This window comes from Microtus pennsylvanicus, chromosome 8, assembly GCF_037038515.1.
Source record: "Microtus pennsylvanicus isolate mMicPen1 chromosome 8, mMicPen1.hap1, whole genome shotgun sequence".
NCBI lineage: Eukaryota > Metazoa > Chordata > Mammalia > Rodentia > Cricetidae > Microtus > Microtus pennsylvanicus.
The window spans coordinates 73,107,922-73,126,959 of NC_134586.1; the positions used below are offsets into that span (position 1 = coordinate 73,107,922).

A 19,038-nucleotide genomic window follows, 5' to 3' on the forward strand; every position below is an offset into this window, starting at 1 on the left:
CAACGCGATTTCCATTGCCTGCTGGGAAATGTAGTTCGATCACGGGCCAGCAGCCGCTTAGAGCCTGTGTGATGAGGCCCCACAGGTGATGAGGTGACCCTTACTGGAACGTTGGGAACTCGTCCGGTGAGCCAGGGGTAGGGTGAGGAAGATGGGCTTGAGGGAGACAATGTCGGATGGAAATGGTCACCGCTGGGCCACACAAGGCTGAAGGTTGCAGGTCTGAGGGCGATCCCGCTGGTGGGCAGAGAAGACCTGGTTTCTGGTGCCAGTTCTGTGATGGATTCGCTGAAACCTCGGAAGCAACTCATTGCTTTCTCTACTTTCCCTTACTGTCAGTGAGAAAGTTTCTGTCCCCGAGTCCCCACTGTTAGGAATATTTCTTATATGAGCCTCTCTGCTGACGCAAATAATTCCATTCAGACCAGTGAGAGAGAAAAAAAGATTCCCAAGTTTAATGCAATGCTCCCGGATGGCCCCGGAAAAGCAAAGAAAGGAAAACAGAGCAAGGGGGAGACGACGGGAACCCGGAAACCACTTGTTCATTCTCTGAGGGGCAGTTTAAATAGCCTATGGAAGTGGTCTTGACCTTCCCTAGGGAGGGGTCTTATGCCTGGATCCGGGATGAAGCCCCCAGGTAAACACGCACACAACCTCTGCTCTTTGGAGTTCTTGAAATGAGAGCCCTGTTGAGAACTGCACAAGCGCTCTTCTGAATCTGTCACTCATTGCGAGGCGGGGTGGGGGTGGGGGTTATGGGGACCGGACTGGTCCTTGAAGTTGCACCTAGCTGGATCCCCTAATCACAACTACTCTGGAAGGGGCCTCTAAGTACCAAACCACCTAGGAACAAGCGTCATGAAAGACCATCAGGGATCATTATGCCCGTGTGTGCATTTGTATTTAAGGATAAACCAGCTTCTAAATGACCTCTTTAAGGTAGCTCCAGAGGACAGTGTAGCTATCCTACCCTCTTAACGTTGCCCTTTGAGAAAAGTAGGTCCGAGATAAGTACTTGATTTGAGACTGTTTTTAGGAAGCCCATTTCCTCAAACACCAGCCATGGGGGGTGGGGACTTCATAACTGAGGATTTTGTCCCTTTCACAGGCCCCAGCAGCGCTCTAGTCGACCACTGAAAGCAGGTCATGCCTCTGTGATGCTCGGTTTCTTTCCCACACAGTGAGAGGAAAACCTTCCTGAGCCTGCCCAGCAAACCTCCCTGTGCCCCTGCCAGGTTAGCTGGTGTGTGTGTGTGTGTGTGTGTGTGTGTGTGTGTGTGTGTGTGTGTGTGTGCGTGCGTGTGTGATCCTGTGCTGCCATCCAGGCCAAGATGGGAGGAAAGGAAAAGAGAGGTGGATGCTGAGGTTCCAGGGAGAGAAAGCTAGGTCCAGGGGATGCTGCAGATCAGGGACTACCACATCCTTCCTAGATCACAGCCCAAAAGCTGTCAATGATCCCAGTTTGTTACTGGCAGCCAGACTTTGAGGAAGGTAGATCAGATTCCTCCAGTCGAGAGCTGACTCTGTGGAGATGCCTGTCTCCTGCCTTAGTCCTCCGAGCCGGTGAAGTATGACTGTCGGTTGTGTGAGAACCCTCCAGCCACGTTTTTCTTCCCTTGGTATTAAGGGTAGAATCCAGCTACTGGATGACAGAGCCAGTTTTTTCTTCTTTTCCCAGCCCCGCCCCACCACTGTTTTCCAGAGTGAAGCTTCAGAGTCCCCAGGGCTCCGTTCAGGACGCACAGAAACCCCCTGCACCTTGGTGATGGCACAAAGGGACTGTTTGCTTACTTGCAGCCTGCATGGCTGCCAAGAAGGAAGGCAGAGGTAGAGCACGTGGGCCTGTGGTGCTCCTGGGAGCTTTGGAGCTCAGACCATCGAGTCAAACCCTTTCCAGAGCCTGAGGACAGGCTCGTCTGAACCAGTGATCTTGAGGCATGAATGAGAGATCTTGCTCTGTTGGGACCGAGAACAAACTACAAGATGGACAGGTGAGCGCTCCTGCTCGGAGAAGGAGGTGCTGTTTGTGGGCTGCACGGTTAATGAGACAGACAATGTGGAGTTTTAGAAATATTTAGGGGAAATGATCGAATATCTATATTCAGACCATAGGCTGAAGGTGTAGTTCAGCAGTAAAGCAATTGCCTAGCGTGCTTGCAGCAGTAGGTTCTATTTCCAGGATCAGACGGACAGAACAGGCAATTCTAAGCCACCATGGTGGGACATCTGTGATGCTAACACTTGGGAGTTGGAGACAAAAGGATCAGAAACTCTAGGTCATCCTCAGCTACAGCATGAGTTCAAGGTCAGCCTGCGCTCAAGTGATCCTGTCTCAAAACCAGAAGAATCTGTCCACATGTAGGTGGTGTCTTGTTTCCTGGGTAATTTGAAGATTGTTGTTTCCTCTTGCTTGGGTGGGGAAGGGGGATGGGGTCTGAAATTCCCTAATAAATCAGTATTTCTTGGACTTAACATCAATCAATTTAGTATTCTCTTCCTTGTCATTCACTGGCTTTGGCTGATTGTCTGACTTAGCTTTTTAAATTTTATTTCTTTTTTTAATATTTATTTATTTATTTATTATGTATACAATATTCTGTCTGTGTGTATGTCTGTAGGCCAGAAGAGGGCACCAGACCTCATTACAGATGGTTGTGAACCATCATGTCGTTGCCGGAAATTGAACTCAGGACCTCTGGAAGAGCAGGCAATGCTCTTAACCACTGAGCCATCTCTCCAGCCCTAATTTTATTTCTTTATTTATTTAATGTGCATTGGTATTTTTTCTGCGTGTATGTCTGTGTGAGGGTGTCAGATCTTGGACTTACAGACAGTTGTGAGTGTCTATGAAACTGAACCTGTGTCTGCCAGAAAAGCAGTCAGAGCTCTTAATCACTGAGCCATCTCTTCAGCCCCCTTCCTTAGTGTTTTTATTGCTGTGAAAAACACCATGACCAAAAGTAGAGGAAGGAATTTAGTTCATTTTAGAACTCGCAGCCCATCCCTGAGGAAAGTCAGCACAGGAACCTGGAGTCAGGAACTGACACACAGCCTTAGAGAACACTAATGCTTACTGACTTGCTCCTCGGGCTCACATTCAGCCTTCAGCCTGCTTTGTTATACCTCCCTGGACCTCCTGAGCAGGCGTGCACTGCCCACAGTGGCTGGGCCCTCCCTCATCAACTGTTAGTCTAGAAAGTATCAGTCAGACAGTGTGGCACAGGCATTTAATCCCAGCACTCAGGAGTCAAGGACAGGCAAAGCTGAGTTCAAAGTCACCTGGGACTGCATAGTGAATTCCAGTCCAGCTGGGAATAGAAAATGAAACCCTGTCTCAAAATAACAGACTTGTCTAAACGCCCGTACGTATGAGAGAGATGTTTCCCCAGCAGAGGCATCTTCCCCCGACTGTGCTAGTTTTATATCAAATTGACAAAAATGTAAGCAGCATACTGACCGCCACCCTGAGGCCCGCTGGCCCACAGTCACCGCGTGCGTATGTCCACGTGAGCCTGGCAGCTAGCCTACACTCTATACCTTCCCCTCTGTCTTGCTGCCAGATATGAGGTTCAGGGAACAGAACACAGACAGAGCATTTGCTGAGCTCTCCAGGGAGGTTTCCTCCTCAGAAGGGGACAAACTGTTCTTCCAAAGGGAAGTATAAGGAAGGGGCTGAGATCTAGCCAGAGGAGAATAAAGTGAATCTGGTTTTTATTCACCAAATATTTCTCTCTCTTTTTTGTGTGTGGATTTTTATTGAGCCCTACATATTTCTCTGCTCCCCTCCCTGCCGCTCCCCTCCCTGCCTCTCCCCTCCCCCGTTCCACCCTCTCCCAAGGTATTCATGCTCCCAATTTACTCAGGAGAGCTTGTCTTTTTCTACTTCCCATGTAGATTAGATCTATGTTAAGTCTCTCTTAGTGTCCTCATTGTTGTCTGAGTTCTCTGGGATTGTGGTTTGTAGGCTGTTTTTTTCTTTTTCTTTCTTCTTTCTTTTTCTTTATGTTTAAAAACCACTTATGAGTGAGTACATGTGATAATTGTCTTTCTGTGTCTTAGTTACCTCATTCAAAACAGTGTTTTCTAGGTCCATCCATTTTCCTCCAAAATTCAAGATGTTTTATTTTTTCTGCTGAGTAGTACTCCATTGTGTAAATGTACCACATTTTCCTTATCCATTCTTTGGTCGAGGGGCATTTAGGTTGTTTCCAGGTTCTAGCTATGACAAACAAAACTGCTATGAACATAGCTAAGTACATGTCCTTGTGGCACGATTGAGCATCCTTTGAATATATACCCAAAGTAGAATTACTGGGTCTCGAGGAAGGTTGTTTCCTAATTTTCTGAGAAATCACCACACTGACATCCAAAGGGGTTGTACCAGCTTGCACTCCCACCAGCAATGCGGAAGTGTTCCCTTTTCTCCACAATCTCTCCAGCATAATTCATCATCAGTGTTTTTTATTTTGGCCATTCTTACAGGTGTAAGATGGAATCTCAGAGTTGTTTTGATTTGCATTTCTCTGATGGCTAAGTATATTGAGCATTTCCTTAAGTGTCTTTCAGCCATTTTACATTCCTCTGTTGAGAGTTCTCTGTTTATGTCTGTACTCCATTTATTTTTATTGAATTATGTGTTCTTTTGGTGAACAATTTCTTGAGTTCTTTGTATATTTTGGAGATCAGACCTCTGTCTGATTTGGAGTTAGTGAAGATCTTTTCCCATTCTGTAGGCTGTCATTTTGTCTTGTTGACTGTGTCCTTTGCTTTACAAAAGCTTTTCAGTTTCAGGAAGTTCCATTTATTAATTGTTTCTCTCAGTGTCTGTGCTGCTGGGGTTATATTTGGGAAGTGGTCTCCTGTGCCAATGCATTCAAGTGTATTTCTCACTTTCTCTTCTATGAGCTTCAGTGTGGCTATGTTGAGGTCTTTGATCCATTTGTATTTGAGTTTTGTGCATGGTGATAGATATGGGTCTATTCTCATTCTTCTACATGTTGGTATCCAGTTATGCCAGAACCACTTGTTAAATATGTTTTCTCTTTTCCATTTGACATCTTTTGCTTCTTTATCAAAAATCACATGTTCGGGGGCTGGAGAGATGGCTCAGTGGTTAAGAGCACTGGCTGTTCTTCCAGAGGTTCTGAGTTTAATTCCCAACAACCACATGGTGGCTCACAACCATCCGTAATGAGATCTGGTGCACTCTTCTGGCATGCGGGTATACATGGAGGCAGAATGTTGTATACTAAATAAATAAATAAATCTTTTTAAAAAAATCATGTGTTCGGAGATGTGTGGATTGATATCTTGGTCTCCTTTCTGTTCCATTGGTCCTCCTGTCTGTTCTTATGCCAATACCAGGGTGTTTTCAGTACTGTAGCTCTGTAGTAGAGTTTGTGAAGTCAGGGATTGTGATGCCTCTAGAAGTTCTTTTATTGTATAGTATTGTTTTGCCTATCCTGGGCTTTTTTTTTTCCATGTGAAGTTGAGTACCTTTTTTTTTTTTTTGAAGACTGTGAAGAATTTTGCTGGTTTTGATGGTCATTGAGTTGAATCTGTAGATTGCTTTTGGTAAGATTGCCATTTTTACTATGTTAATTCTACCTACCCAAGAGCATGGGAGATCTTTCCACTTTCTGGTGTCTTCTTCAATTTCTTTCTTCAAAGATTTAAAATTTTTGTCATACAAGTCTTCCACTTGTTTGGTTAGTTAATCCAAGATATTTTATGCTATTTGTGGATATTGTGAAGGGTGTTGATTCTCTGATTTCTTCCCAGCCCTTTTGTCATCTGTATACAGGAGGGTTACTGATTTTTTTGAGTTAATCTTGTATCCTGCTACATTATTGAAAGTGTTTATGAGTTGTAGAAGTTCCTTGGTAGAATTTTTGGGATCACTTATACAAACTATCATATAATGAGATGATCACGTGCTTTTTATTTTTCAGCTTGTTTATATGGTGGATTGATTATGTTGACAGATTTTCTTTCATACATTGAATTATCCCTGTATCTCTGGGATGAAGCCAACTTGGTCATGGTGGATGATGGTTCTGATTTGCCAGTATTTTATTTAGTATTTTTGCATCAGTGTTCATGAGTGAGATTGGTCTGTAATGTCTTTCTGTGGTTTGGGTATCAGGGTACTTGTAGCTTCATCAAAAGAGTTTGGCAATGTTCCTTCTGTTTCTATTATATGGAATAATTTGAGGAGTATTGGTATTAGTTCTTCTTTGAAAGTCTTGTAGAATTCTGAGCTGAAACCATCTGGTCCTGGGCTTTTTTTGTTTGAGAGACTTTTGATGAGTTATTTACCAATTATTATTGAGATATACTGTCAATAAAAATTTATTGTATCTTGTACTAGGCCGATGGATGTGGAAAGCAGAAAGACATATTAGAGAAGCTCTCCGTGTAGCCCTTTGCACAGAAACTGAGATTGTATGCATGGGAGTCATAAGACTTATAGAGGGGGCTAGAGCTGGGCGGTGGTGGCACATACCTTTAATTCCAGCACTCAGGAGGCAGAGGCTGGGGTGTCTCTGTGAGTTTGTGACCAGCCTGTTCTACAGAGCAGGTTACAGGACAGGCCCCAAAGCTACAAGGAAACCCTGTCTTGAAAAACAAAACCAAACAAACAAAAAGCAAAAAAAAGTTAGCTACTCTTCTAGAGGACCCACGTCAGTTGGCTCATAGTCTCCTGTAACTAAAGCTCCAGGGATCGGTGTCCTTTGTGGCCTCTGCACACATATGACATACACTCACACAGATATACACACTTAATCTTTAAAAAGTCAGAATAGAACTTGGTGTGGTGGCCACCCCTTTAGTCCCAGCACTTAGAGGCAGTGACAGGTGGATCTCTGTGAGTTGGAGGCCAGCCTGATCTACTTAGTTAGTTCCATACCAGCCAGGGCAGCACAATCAAGTCCTGTCTCAAAAGAAAATAAGGGGCTAGGCAGATGTCTCAGTGGTCAAGAGCACTGGCTGCTCTTGCAGAGGCTCCAGATTCAGCGCGTGCACCATGTGATGGGTCGTGACGATCTGTAGTTCCTGTTCCAGGAGACCTGATGCCTTCTGGCCTCTACAGGTCGCAGGCATGCGTGCATGATGTGCACAGGCATGCATGCCAGCCTCATACTCATAAGCATAAGTCTTAAGTCTTAAAAATAATTGAGAAAGGGTTTCTCTGGGTAGCTTCAGCTGTCCTGGACCTCATTCTGTAGACCAGGCTGGCCTCGAACTCACAGAGATCTGCCATTCTCTGCCTGCTGAATGCTGGGATTAAAGGCATGTGCCACAATTGCCCTGCTACAGATTTGTGTAATTTTTTTTCCTTTGGTTTTTTGAGAACTTCTCTGTAGCTTTGGAGCCTGTTCTGGGACTCACTCTGTAGACCAGGCTGGGCTGAACTCACAGCATCCTATGCACTGTGTGTGTGTGTGTGTGTGTGTGTGTGTGTTTGACAATGGGAAAGAGAGGAGGAAAGAGAAAGGTAGGAAGAAATGGTAAGATAAATGAAACACATGGGTAGAATACGGTGAGGTGGCTCTCTGTTGAAACTTCCCCACCTGTCACCACAGCCCTCGGGAGGAGCTGGAAACAAAGGGGTCAGCACTTGTTATAAGCCAGCCAGAGCTCCAGAATGAAACAAGATTCCAAACAAACAACAGTGATGGAATGAATATTAAAGGTAGAGGCGTCTCTTCCATTCTGAGAAAGGAAAGCTAAGTTCTACAGGGCGCGTGGAAAGAGGCTCTTGGGTCATACAGTTGGCGCACAAATATGGCAGCCTGTGTGCTGTGATAAATCCCAGAGACGAGCCGCACTTCCTCAGGACTGTACTGTGTCTCACTGAGTGGACCTACTTTAAGGTTTAGAGTTTCGTTTGGTTGTTTGATTGTTTTTTGTTTTGTTTGTTTTTCAAGGCAGAATTTCTCTGTGTAACAGCCCTGGCAGTCCTGGAACTCTCTTTGTAGACCACTCTGCCGTTGAACACAGAGATCCGCCTGCCTCTGCTGCCCAAGCGCTGTGGGATTAAAGGGGTGCGCCAGCACCGCCCAGCAAAACTATATTATTATTATTATTTTTTTTTTTTGGTTTTTCAAGACAGGGTTTCTCTGTGGTTTTGGAGCGTATCCTGGAACTAGCTCTTGTAGACCAGGCTGGTCTCGAACTCACAGAGATCCTCCTGCCTCTGCCTCCCAAGTGCTGGGATTAAAGGCGTGCGCCACCACCGCCCGGCAAAACTATATTCTTTAAGAGGACATTTACATCATTAGAACATCTTTCTTGCAACTTTCTCTTTTTTATAACTTGAGTCTGTGTTTCTTGATTGTAAATTTTATAGATGAGAGTGTCTGTTGTAAGGTTGAAAGGTTAGACACGCCAGCATGTTATTGTAACCCTTGATCATCCTAGCTAAAGTAAAAATTATCACATTTTTTGACCTTTGAGAAAAGAAACATTATCTCAGAATAGTTCATATACCATTTATTCATATATATTAGGGTTCTCTAGAGGACAGAACTGATTGTGTGTGTGTGTGTGTGTGTGTTTGTGTTTGTGTGTGTGTGTGTGTTATATGTGTGTGTATTTGAGTGGCTTACAGGTTGTGATCCTCCTATCCTAACAGAAAGTTCAAGAATCTGGCAGTTGTTTAGTCCATGAGTCTGGACGTCTCAGCTGGTCTTGAGAACACACCAGAATCCTGAGGATGCAGGCTCTAATGCCACTGAAGGGATGGACTTGCCAGCGAGAGCGAGGGCCAGCAGGCAAAGCCAAAGCCTCAGTTTTGTGTCCTTTATGTAGGCTGCCAGAAGCAGGTGTGGGCCCAGAGTTAATGTGCTTCCTTCTACTTCAGATGGCCAAGAAAAATCCCCCACGGTCTGTCCAGCAGCTTGATTTGCTAATACTAGATGTAGTCAAGCTGACAACTAAGAATAGCCATCACATCTATGATTTTTAAATCTTGGGGCTGGAGAGAGGGCTCAGCAGCTGGAGCACTTGCTGCTCTTGCAGAGCTCCTGGGCTCAGTTCCCAGCACCTACGTCAGAGGTCTTGTCACCACAGGACCCGAGCCTCTCCTGGCCTCCTTGAGCGCCCGCACACACATGGCATTCTCAGATTCACGGAAAGACACACACAATAAAAATAAGATACAATTCTGAACAATAAGGATGTGCTTTTGAGCCAGGGAGGTGGTTGACAGGGTGAGGCTCTTTCTGCACAACGTGGATCCCCAGAACCCATGTGACCAGATGTGGTGCCCTGTGCCTGTGACCCCTATGGCGAGATTGAGGTAGTCCCCTCAGTGTTCCTGCTAGCCTGGCACACCAGCAAGGAATAAGAGACCCTGTCTCAAAGCAAGGTGGGAAGTGAGGATAGACATGTTAGGTTGGGTTCTGACTGTCACACATGCGCCTACACAAACCTCACACTTCAAGTCATTTAAAATGATATTTCCTTCTGTGCAAATCACGGATTTTCTACTGGATTATTTTTGTGTTTTGTGTGTGTGCCGGTCTTGCTTTGTAGCCTAGACTGGTCAGCTAACAGCATCTTAAGTGATGGCTCTGCCTCCCGTGGGCTGGGATTGCAAGGCTGTAACTACCACTCTCCGTTGTTCGGTTTGTTTGGTTTGGGGAAATGGCTGAGTGGTTGATTTGAGACAAAATCTCCTGTGTGTGCTTTAAAATTTATTTTTCCTAACTTCAAGAATTTGGTACATATATATGGTATATATATATATGATAGCATTTGCCTCTTACTTCTGCCCCTAACTCTTCCCAGAGCCACTCCCAACCCCGCCCAAATTATGACTTCCCTTTAATAAACAAAAAATAATGCCTCAAGTGCAGTTTGTTCTACTCAGGAGTTTGTGGGGGTGAAGGGAGCTGCTGGGGCACTGGGACCATTCAGGGCCCACACATCTAAAGAAAAGTGACTCTCCCTCCCTGTCACGTGCTTCCTGAAAAATTTTCTTTTAATTTCCTGGTTTATAGAATTCTTTCCTAATGTGGTAGGAGGATTGGCCCCTAATCTGTGCTTGTGATGTGAGGGGAACCAGTTATGCAAGTGTTTTGTTGCTGTGATTTGGTTTTGCCTCTTTTGTTTTTCGTTTGGTTTTTGTTTGGTTTTGTTTTTTTGAGACAGTGTCTCTGTGTAGCCCTGGCTGTCCTGGAACTCACTCTGTAGACCAGGCTGGCCTCAGACTCTCTGCCTGCCTCTGCCTCCCAAGAGCTGGGATTACGGGTGCGCGCCACCGCTACTTAGCTCTTATGTTTTTTAAACGCTATTAGGGGAAAGGTTTGCTGAGTGAAAGGGCTGGGCAAAGTGCCTAAATGAACTTCACTGATGCAAGTTCCAGGACTTAGGGGCCGGCGAGATGGCTCAGCTGTAAAGGCACTTGCTGCCAAGTCTACTGAGTTCTGTCCCCAGACTGACATAGTGGAAGGAGAGACCCAACTCCTACAAATTGCCCTCTGACCTGCACATGCATGCTTTGACACACATGGCCCCATACATATATATGTACAAGCATACATGCATACATCAAGTGATTTCTTAAATAACATTAAGTAATCCTTTTATGGTTTTGTCCTCCCTTCTTCTACCCTTTATCCTCCCTTCCTTTCTCTTATGGTAGGTACCCTAGCCATATCTGTGCTACACCGTGTTAGACCTACAGTACTACATGTACAATGCTACATGCTTCTCTTTAGATCATGTGAACCCAGTGTCTCAAGCAAAAGCCTGCAGCACCACCCCCTCTGTGGGAGCTGAGGGTAGAGATAGGCTCTTCTGTTCTCCCGCCTCGACCTCCCAAGTGCACCACCATGTCTAAATGGTTTTCTTTAGATTTCTCCAAAGTTCATTTCTTTCTTATTCTAGGAAAAGATGAGGAATTTAAACCATGGGCTATGGGGGATTGCTGCAGGAAGTTGATCCCAGTCTGTCTGTCTGTCTGTCTTGCAGGTGGAAAGTGTCTCTGCTGGGCACTCCTCATTGTACAAGGACAGTGGCGCACTTGTGGCTTTCAGAGGAGTTCCGGTATATATCACACGCTCTTGTGTGCCTCTGCTGCCAACCTAGGCTTCCGTGTACTGGGGACACAGGAGGGCAAGCACAAACCCGACACACAGTGTCTGTCTGATAAGATCATAGCACCCAGAGGATGAGCATCGAATGCACTAGGGATGCCAAAGCACACCGCTGTCCCAAGGGGCTGTGTGCCTCTGTGTTTATAGCATTCAACAGGACATGTGTTTGTCCCACACATTAACAAACTGCAACCGCACAGTCAACGTATCCAGGAACTCCACTTTAAGAATATCTTTCGCTGAGGACACCATAGAGAAAATAAACGCTCTGATCAAAGAAAACTGCAAAGCCAACAAATTCTCATCACAAAACATTCAGGAATTATGGGACACAATAAAAAGACCAAATCTAAGAATAATCGGAATAGAAGAAGGAGAAGAGTCACAGCTCAAAGGCCCCAGAAAATATTTTGAACAAAATTATGGAAGAAAACTTTCCCAACATAAAGAAAGATATTCCTTTGAATATTCAAGAAGCATACAGAACACCAAACCGACTGGATCAAAGGAAAACATCCCCTTGCCATATAATAATCAAAACACAAAATATACAGGTTAAAGAAAGAATACTAAGAGCTGCAAAGGAAAAAGGCCTAGTAACTTATAAAGGTAAACTGATCAGACTTACACCTGATTTCTCTATGGAAACAATGAAAGCCAGAAGGTCTTGGATAGAAGTACTGCAGAAGCTAAGAGACCATGGATGCAAGCCCAGACTACTATACCCAGCCAAGCTTTCATTCACTATAAATGGAGAAATCAAGACATTCCACGATAAGAACAAATTTAAATAATACGTAGCCTGCTGGGCGGTGGTGGCGCACGCCTTTAATCCCAGCACTTGGGAGGCAGAGGCAGGCGGATCTTTGTGAGTTCGAGACCAGCCTGGTCTACAAGAGCTAGTTCCGGGACTGGCACCAAAGCTACAGAGAAACCCTGTCTTGAAAAACAAACAAACAAAAAAACAATACGTAGCCACGAATCCAGCCCTACAGAAAGTAATAGAAGGAAAACGGCAACCCAAGGAATCCAACATTGCCAACACTGCCTACAATAACTCAGGCATCTAGCGACCCTTCACTAGCACAACTCAAATAAGGGAGACACATAAATTCTACTTCCAAAAACAATAAGAATATCCGGCGTAAACAACCACTGGTCATTAATATCACTTAATATTAATGGTCTCAATTCACCTATAAAAAGGCACAGGCTAAGAGATTGGATACGAAAACAGGATCCAACATTCTGCTGTTTGCAAGAAACACATCTCAACCACAAAGACAGGCATCTACTCAGAGTAAAGGGTTGGGAAAAGGTCTTTCAAGCAAATGGTACTAAGAAAAAAGCAGGTGTGGCCATATTAATTTCTAACAAAACTGATTTCAAACTAAAATCAATCAGAAGAGATCGAGATGGACACTTTATACTCATAACAGGAACAATTTGTCAGGATGACGTCTCAATCCTGAATATTTACGCCCCTAATATAAAAGCACCCACGTATGTAAAAGAAATATTACTAAAACTCAAGGCAGACATCAAACCACACACACTAGTAGTAGGAGACTTCAATACACCTCTCTCAGCAATGGACAGGTCAATCAGACAGAAACCTAATAGAGAAGTAAGAGAACTACTGGAGGTAATGAAGCAAATGGACTTAACAGACATCTATAGAACACTCCACCCAAATAGGAAAGAATATACCTTCTTCTCTGCAGCCCATGGAACATTCTCGAAAATTGACCACATACTTGGAAACAAAGGAAACCTCCACAGATACAAAAAAATATCAGTGTCCACCTGTGTCTTATCAGATCACCACGGATTAAAGTTAGAATTCAACAACAATCCTACCTCCAGAAAGCCAACAAACTCATGGAAACTGAACAGTCAACTTACTGAACCACACCTGGGTCAAGGAAGAAATCAAGAAAGAAATTAAAGTCTTCCTTGAATTTAATGAAAATAAAGGGACAACATACTCAAACCTATGGGACACTATGAAAGCAGTGCTAAGAGGAAAGTTCATAGCACTAAGTGCCCACTTAAAGAAAACAGAGAAAGCATACATCGGAGACTTAACAGCACACCTGAAAGCTTTAGAAAAAAAAGAAGCAGACACGCCCAGGAGGAGTAGAAGACTAGAAATAATCAAACTGAGGGCGGAAATCAACAAAATAGAAACACAGAAAACAGTCCAAAGAATCAATGAAACAAAAAGTTGGTTTTTGGAGAAAATCAACAAGATCGACAAACCCCTATCCAAGCTAATTAAACGACAGAGCGAGAACACACAAATAAATAAGATCAGAAATGAAAAGGGGGACATAACCACAGACACAGAGGAAATTCAGAGACTCATTAGATCTTACTACAAAAGCCTGTATGCCACAAAACTAGAAAATGCAAAAGAAATGGACATATTTTTAGATAAGTGCCACATACCAAAGCTAAACCAAAACCAGGTGAACGATCTAAATAGACCTGTTAGTCGCGAAGAACTAGAAACCGTTATCAAAAATCTACCTTCCAAAAAAAGCCCAGGACCAGATGGTTTCAATGCAGAATTCTACCAGAACTTCCAAGAAGACCTAATACCTATACTCCTTAATGTATTTCACAATATAGAAACAGAAGAGTCATTGCCAAATTCCTTTTATGAAGCTACAGTTACCCTGATACCAAAACCACACAAAGACCCAACCAAGAAAGAAAATTACAGGCCTATCTCACTCATGAATATCGACGCAAAAATTCTCAATAAAATACTGGCAAACCGAATCCAAGAACACGTTAGAAAAAATTATCCATTATGATCAAGTAGGCTTCATCCCAGAGATGCAGGGCTGGTTCAACATACGCAAATCTATCAATGTAATCCACCATATAAATAAACTGAAAGAAAAAAACCATATGATCATTTCATTAGATGCTGAAAAAGCATTTGACAAAATTCAACACCCCTTTATGTTAAAAGTCTTGGAGAGATTAGGGATACAAGGGTCATACCTAAATATAATAAAAGCTATTTACAGCAAGCCGACAGCTAACATTAAATTAAATGGAGAAAAACTCAAAGCCATCCCACTAAAATCAGGAACACGACAAGGCTGTCCACTCTCTCCATACCTCTTCAATATAGTGCTTGAAGTTCTAGCAATAGCAATAAGACAACATAAAGGGATCAAGGGGATTCGTATCGGAAAAGAAGAAGTTAAGCTCTCGTTATTTGCAGATGATATGATAGTATACATAAGCGACCCCAAAAACTCTACCAAAGAACTCCTACAGCTGATAAACACCTTTAGTAATGTGGCAGGATACAAGATCAACTCCAAAAAATCAGTGGCCTTCCTATACACTAAGGATAAGGAAACAGAGAGGGAAATTAGAGAAGCATCACCTTTCACGATAGCCACAAATAGCATAAAATATCTTGGGGTAACTCTGACCAAGGATGTGAAAGATCTATTTGATAAGAACTTTAAGTCTTTAAAGAAAGAAATTGAAGAGGACACCAGAAAATGGAAAGATCTTCCTTGCTCCTGGATTGGGAGGATCAACATAGTAAAAATGGCAATTCTACCAAAAGCAATCTATAGATTCAATGTAATCTCCATCAAAATCCCATCAAAATTCTTCACAGATCTGGAGAAGACAATAATCAACTTTATAGGGAAAAACAAAAAACCCAGGATAGCCAAAACAATCTTATACAACAAAGGAGCGTTTGGAGGCATTACCATCCCTGACTTCAAACTCTACTACAGAGCTACAGTATTGAAAACAGCTTGGTATTGGCATAAAAACAGAGAAGTCGACCAATGGAATCGAATAGAAGACCCTGACATTAACCCACAAACCTATGAACACCTGATTTTCGATAAAGGAGCTAAAAGTATACAATGGAAAAAAGAGAGCATCTTCAACAAATTGTGCTGGCAAAATTGGATGTCAACCTGTAGAAGAATGAAAATAGATCCATATCTATCACCATGCACAAAACTCAAGTCCAAATTGATTAAAGACCTCAATATCAGTCCGAACACACTGAACCTGATAGAAGAGCAAGTGGGAAGTACTCTACAACACATGGGCACAGGAGACCACTTCTTACGTATATCCTGAGCAGCACAGACATTAAGGACCTCATTGAATAAATGGGACCTCCTGAGAAGCTTCTGTAAAGCAAAGGACACTGTCGCTAAGACACAAAGGCAACCCACTAACTGGGAGAAGATCTTTACCAACCCCACAACTGACAAAGGTCTGATCTCCAAAATATAAAAAGATCTCAAGAAACTAGACCGTAAAAGGCTAATCAACCCAATTATAAAATGGGACATTGAGCTGAACAGAGAATTCTCAACAGAAGAACTTCAAATGGCCAAAAGACACTTAAGGTCATGCTCAACTTCCTTAGCGATCAGGGAAATGCAAATTAAGACAACTTTAAGATACCATCTTACACCTGTCAGAATGGCTAAAATAAAAAAAACACCAATGATAGCCTTTGTTGGAGAGGTTGTGGAGAAAGGGGTAAACTCATCCATTGCTGGTGGGAATGCAAACTTGTGCAACCACTTTGGAAAGCAGTATGGTGGTTTCTCAGAAAATTCGGGATCAACTTACCCCTGGACCCAGCAATACCACTCTTGGGAATATACCCAAGAGAGGCCTTATCATACAACAAAAGTATATGCTCTACGATGTTCATAGCAGCATTGTTTGTGATAGCCAGAACCTGGAAACAACCTAGATGCCCTTCAATGGAAGAATGGATGAAGAAAGTATGGAATATATACATATTAGAGTATTACTCAGCAATAAAAAGCAAGGACTTCTTGAATTTTGCATGCAAATGGATGGAAATAGAAAACACTATCCTGAGTGAGGTAAGCCAGACCCAAAAAGAGGAACATGGGATGTACTCACTCATATTTGGTTTCTAGCCATAAACCAAGGACATTGAGCCTATAATTAGTGATCCTAGAGAAGCTAAATAAGGAGAACCCAAAGAAAAACATATAGGCATTCTCCTGAATATTAACCTTCAGCAAGCGATGAAAGGAGACAGAGACAGAGACCCACATTGGAGCACAGGACTGAAATCTCAAAGTCCAAATCAGGAGCAGAAGGAGAGAGAGCACGAGCAAGGAACTCAGGACCGCGAGGGGTGCACCCACACAGAGACAATGGGGATGTTCTACTGGGAACTCACCAAGGCCAGCTGGCCTGGGTCTGGAAAAGCCTGGGATAAAACCGGACTCTCTGAACATAGCGGACAATGAGAACTACTGAGAACTCAAAAACAATGGCAATGGGTTTCTGATCCTACTGCACGCACTGGCTTTGTGGGAGCCTAGGCAGTTTGGATGCTCAACTTACTAGACCTGGATGAAGGTGGGGGTTCCTTGGACTTCCCACAGGACAGGGAACCCTGATTGCTTTTTGGGCTGAGGGGGGGGACTTAGTTGGGGGAGGGGGAGGGAAATGGGAGGCAGTGGCGGGGAAGAGACAGAAATCTTTAATAAATAAATAAATTAATAAAAAAAAGAAAAAAAGCAAGGGGGATAATAGAAAGCTCATGGGTGAAAGAAGAGAAACATGGAAACACTGGGTGTAATTAACACAGTGAAACAAAAGAGGACTAGGAGAAGGAAATGGCATGCTTAGAAGTATGTCTGCTCAACATACCTGTGATACAAGCTATATCAGAGAAGTAGTTGGACCAAAGTTGAACTGAAGCATTATCAGGAACATATTAGGAGTTGAGAGAAAATAGAAACCATAGTCTATTTTCTTGAGTACCCAGAATAATGATCTCCAAAGATGTCAGGCTAACATCATTTACCTACAAGTATGTTACCTTATGCAGCAGATGCAAATAAATGAAAAACCTGGAGATAACGAGGAAATCATAAATTATTTGATTTTTTTTAAAATAAATCACAAAATCTTTCTAAAGGCAGAAGGCAGGAAAGACAGAGAAATGATAATGAAGGCAGAGGTGAAAGGGGTAAAATTACTGTGTTTAAAGACAGAAACATCAAAAAATGTGGAAAGCTTCTTAAAGTCGAAAGATGCAAAGTAAAAGACTAGGAGAACTTCACAAGACTGTGGCCAACTCCATAGTTATAGTCAACTAGCAACCCATCCTTTACTTCCGTTTAGCAATTGGATGTCAAGCTTATACATGGACACTGTTTAGCCACTGCTTTTATCCATTTGTGCTGCTAAAGCACAAGATTTGGGGCAAGTGATTTAAAGAAAAGACATTTTATCTTACAGTGTTGGTGACTAAAACATTCTGGGTCTAGCCCTTGGAATCTGGTGAGAATTTTCTTTTTGTATTTTTATTATAAGACAAGGGAGATACAAATAAGTATAGGTGTGACTAATTGTGCCAGAAGAAGAGATAGAAAAACTGCTCCTGGAAATACTTCCTGTAGCAAGGTTAATAACCAACTAAAATACTTCTGACACATCAGAGCATTTCACTGGGGGTTTAAGTTTCAAACACGAAAATTTTAGAGCATGGGAATAGTTAACTTTGGGACTAAAGCAGTAAAAATTAGATATATTGTTTTAGGGATTATGCTGATTTATTGAATGAGTGGTTGTGGAATCTCCTTTAATAACCATGACTTCCCTAGCACTGATAGTTAGCTAGGTTTCCAGGACCACAGATGGTCACCCTTTTATAAAATGGCTCTACAAATATTTGTCTTTATACCCAGAAATAAGGAAATTGCTCTTTGCAACAGAAGGAGAGCATTATAGAAAACCACAACAAATCAAAGTGTAGAATTCTGAAGCCTAGTCCCAATGGACACATCTACAAAATGCTGCTATACCCCAAATTCAGGGAACATTGTGGATGAGTGGGTTAAAAGTTTGTAACAGCCAAGGACCAGGGAGCTTACTATGCGATTTAGTCTCTAATAATGTCAGAAGCTACACCCATAATGTTTAACTAACATGACTGCCCAATGTGAGCTGAACAAGGCTGCCACCAATAAACATGACACACTGAATGGAGAAAAGCCCATGAGGCATCCCCCATACACAAACTGCTATAGACAACTGTGGAAAGCTGGGGCAGAATTGACCCTTCCCAGAGAAAAGTACATCAGTTGGTTGTCTAGTGCCAAACAGTCAGTCCTGAAAACATACATACAGGTGGTAGCAATATATTAACCGAGCAGATTATCGTTTGGGATTTAGGTGGAGCTATATACTTTTCTGTATGCAATAACAATTAGTAATAACAAACAAACAAATCAGAAAAGAAGCTACGAGTATGAAGGATAGGGGAGGGGTATATACAAGAGTTTGGAAAGAGCGAAGGGAAAATGTAATCTTATTATAATTTTGAAAAATTTAAAAATCAAATATATAACTTTGGATGTAGAAAAAGAAATGAGAGCACAAGAGACATATGTGTATGTGTTCAATATATATCTGTATATGTATGCATGGAATATATGTACGGGTGCATGTATATATGCATGTTTACAACACGCATATTTGTGTGCATGTGTTATAGATATGTGTTCCTGTTGTATGGATATGTGTACATCATCAGGATCTTCTAGGACACTTCATGACAATGAGATGAAATTAGACAGGATTGATGAATATTTATGTCAAATAAAACCATATTGAAAATTCTCTAAAAAAAAAATAAGAATATCTTTCGGCTGGAGGAGGTGGTGCAGGCCTGTAGGCCCGATCATATCAGAGTCTGAGACAGGAAGACAAGAGTTCAAGGCATGCCTGTGCAACATAGCTATGCTCTGTCTTCAACAAAAACAAGATTGAATTTAGAACTGGGGTGTAGCTCAGTGTAGAATGAGTGTTTAGAGTGCACTCGGCTCTGAGCTCACGTGAGTGTGCACACACACAGGCAGTTAGGACTGAGGTA

General features: G+C 42.7%; 1 long non-coding RNA gene across 1 annotated transcript; it reads left to right on the plus strand.

The window, feature by feature from the left end:
- Window positions 1–2: 2 nt before the first annotated feature.
- Window positions 3–18,771, plus strand: LOC142856396 (uncharacterized). The gene is made up of 4 exons (XR_012911631.1): window positions 3–126; window positions 1,109–1,235; window positions 1,679–1,991; window positions 10,981–18,771. It is a non-coding gene; the product is annotated as an uncharacterized LOC142856396 (long non-coding RNA).
- The last annotated feature ends 267 nt before the right edge of the window (window positions 18,772–19,038 follow it).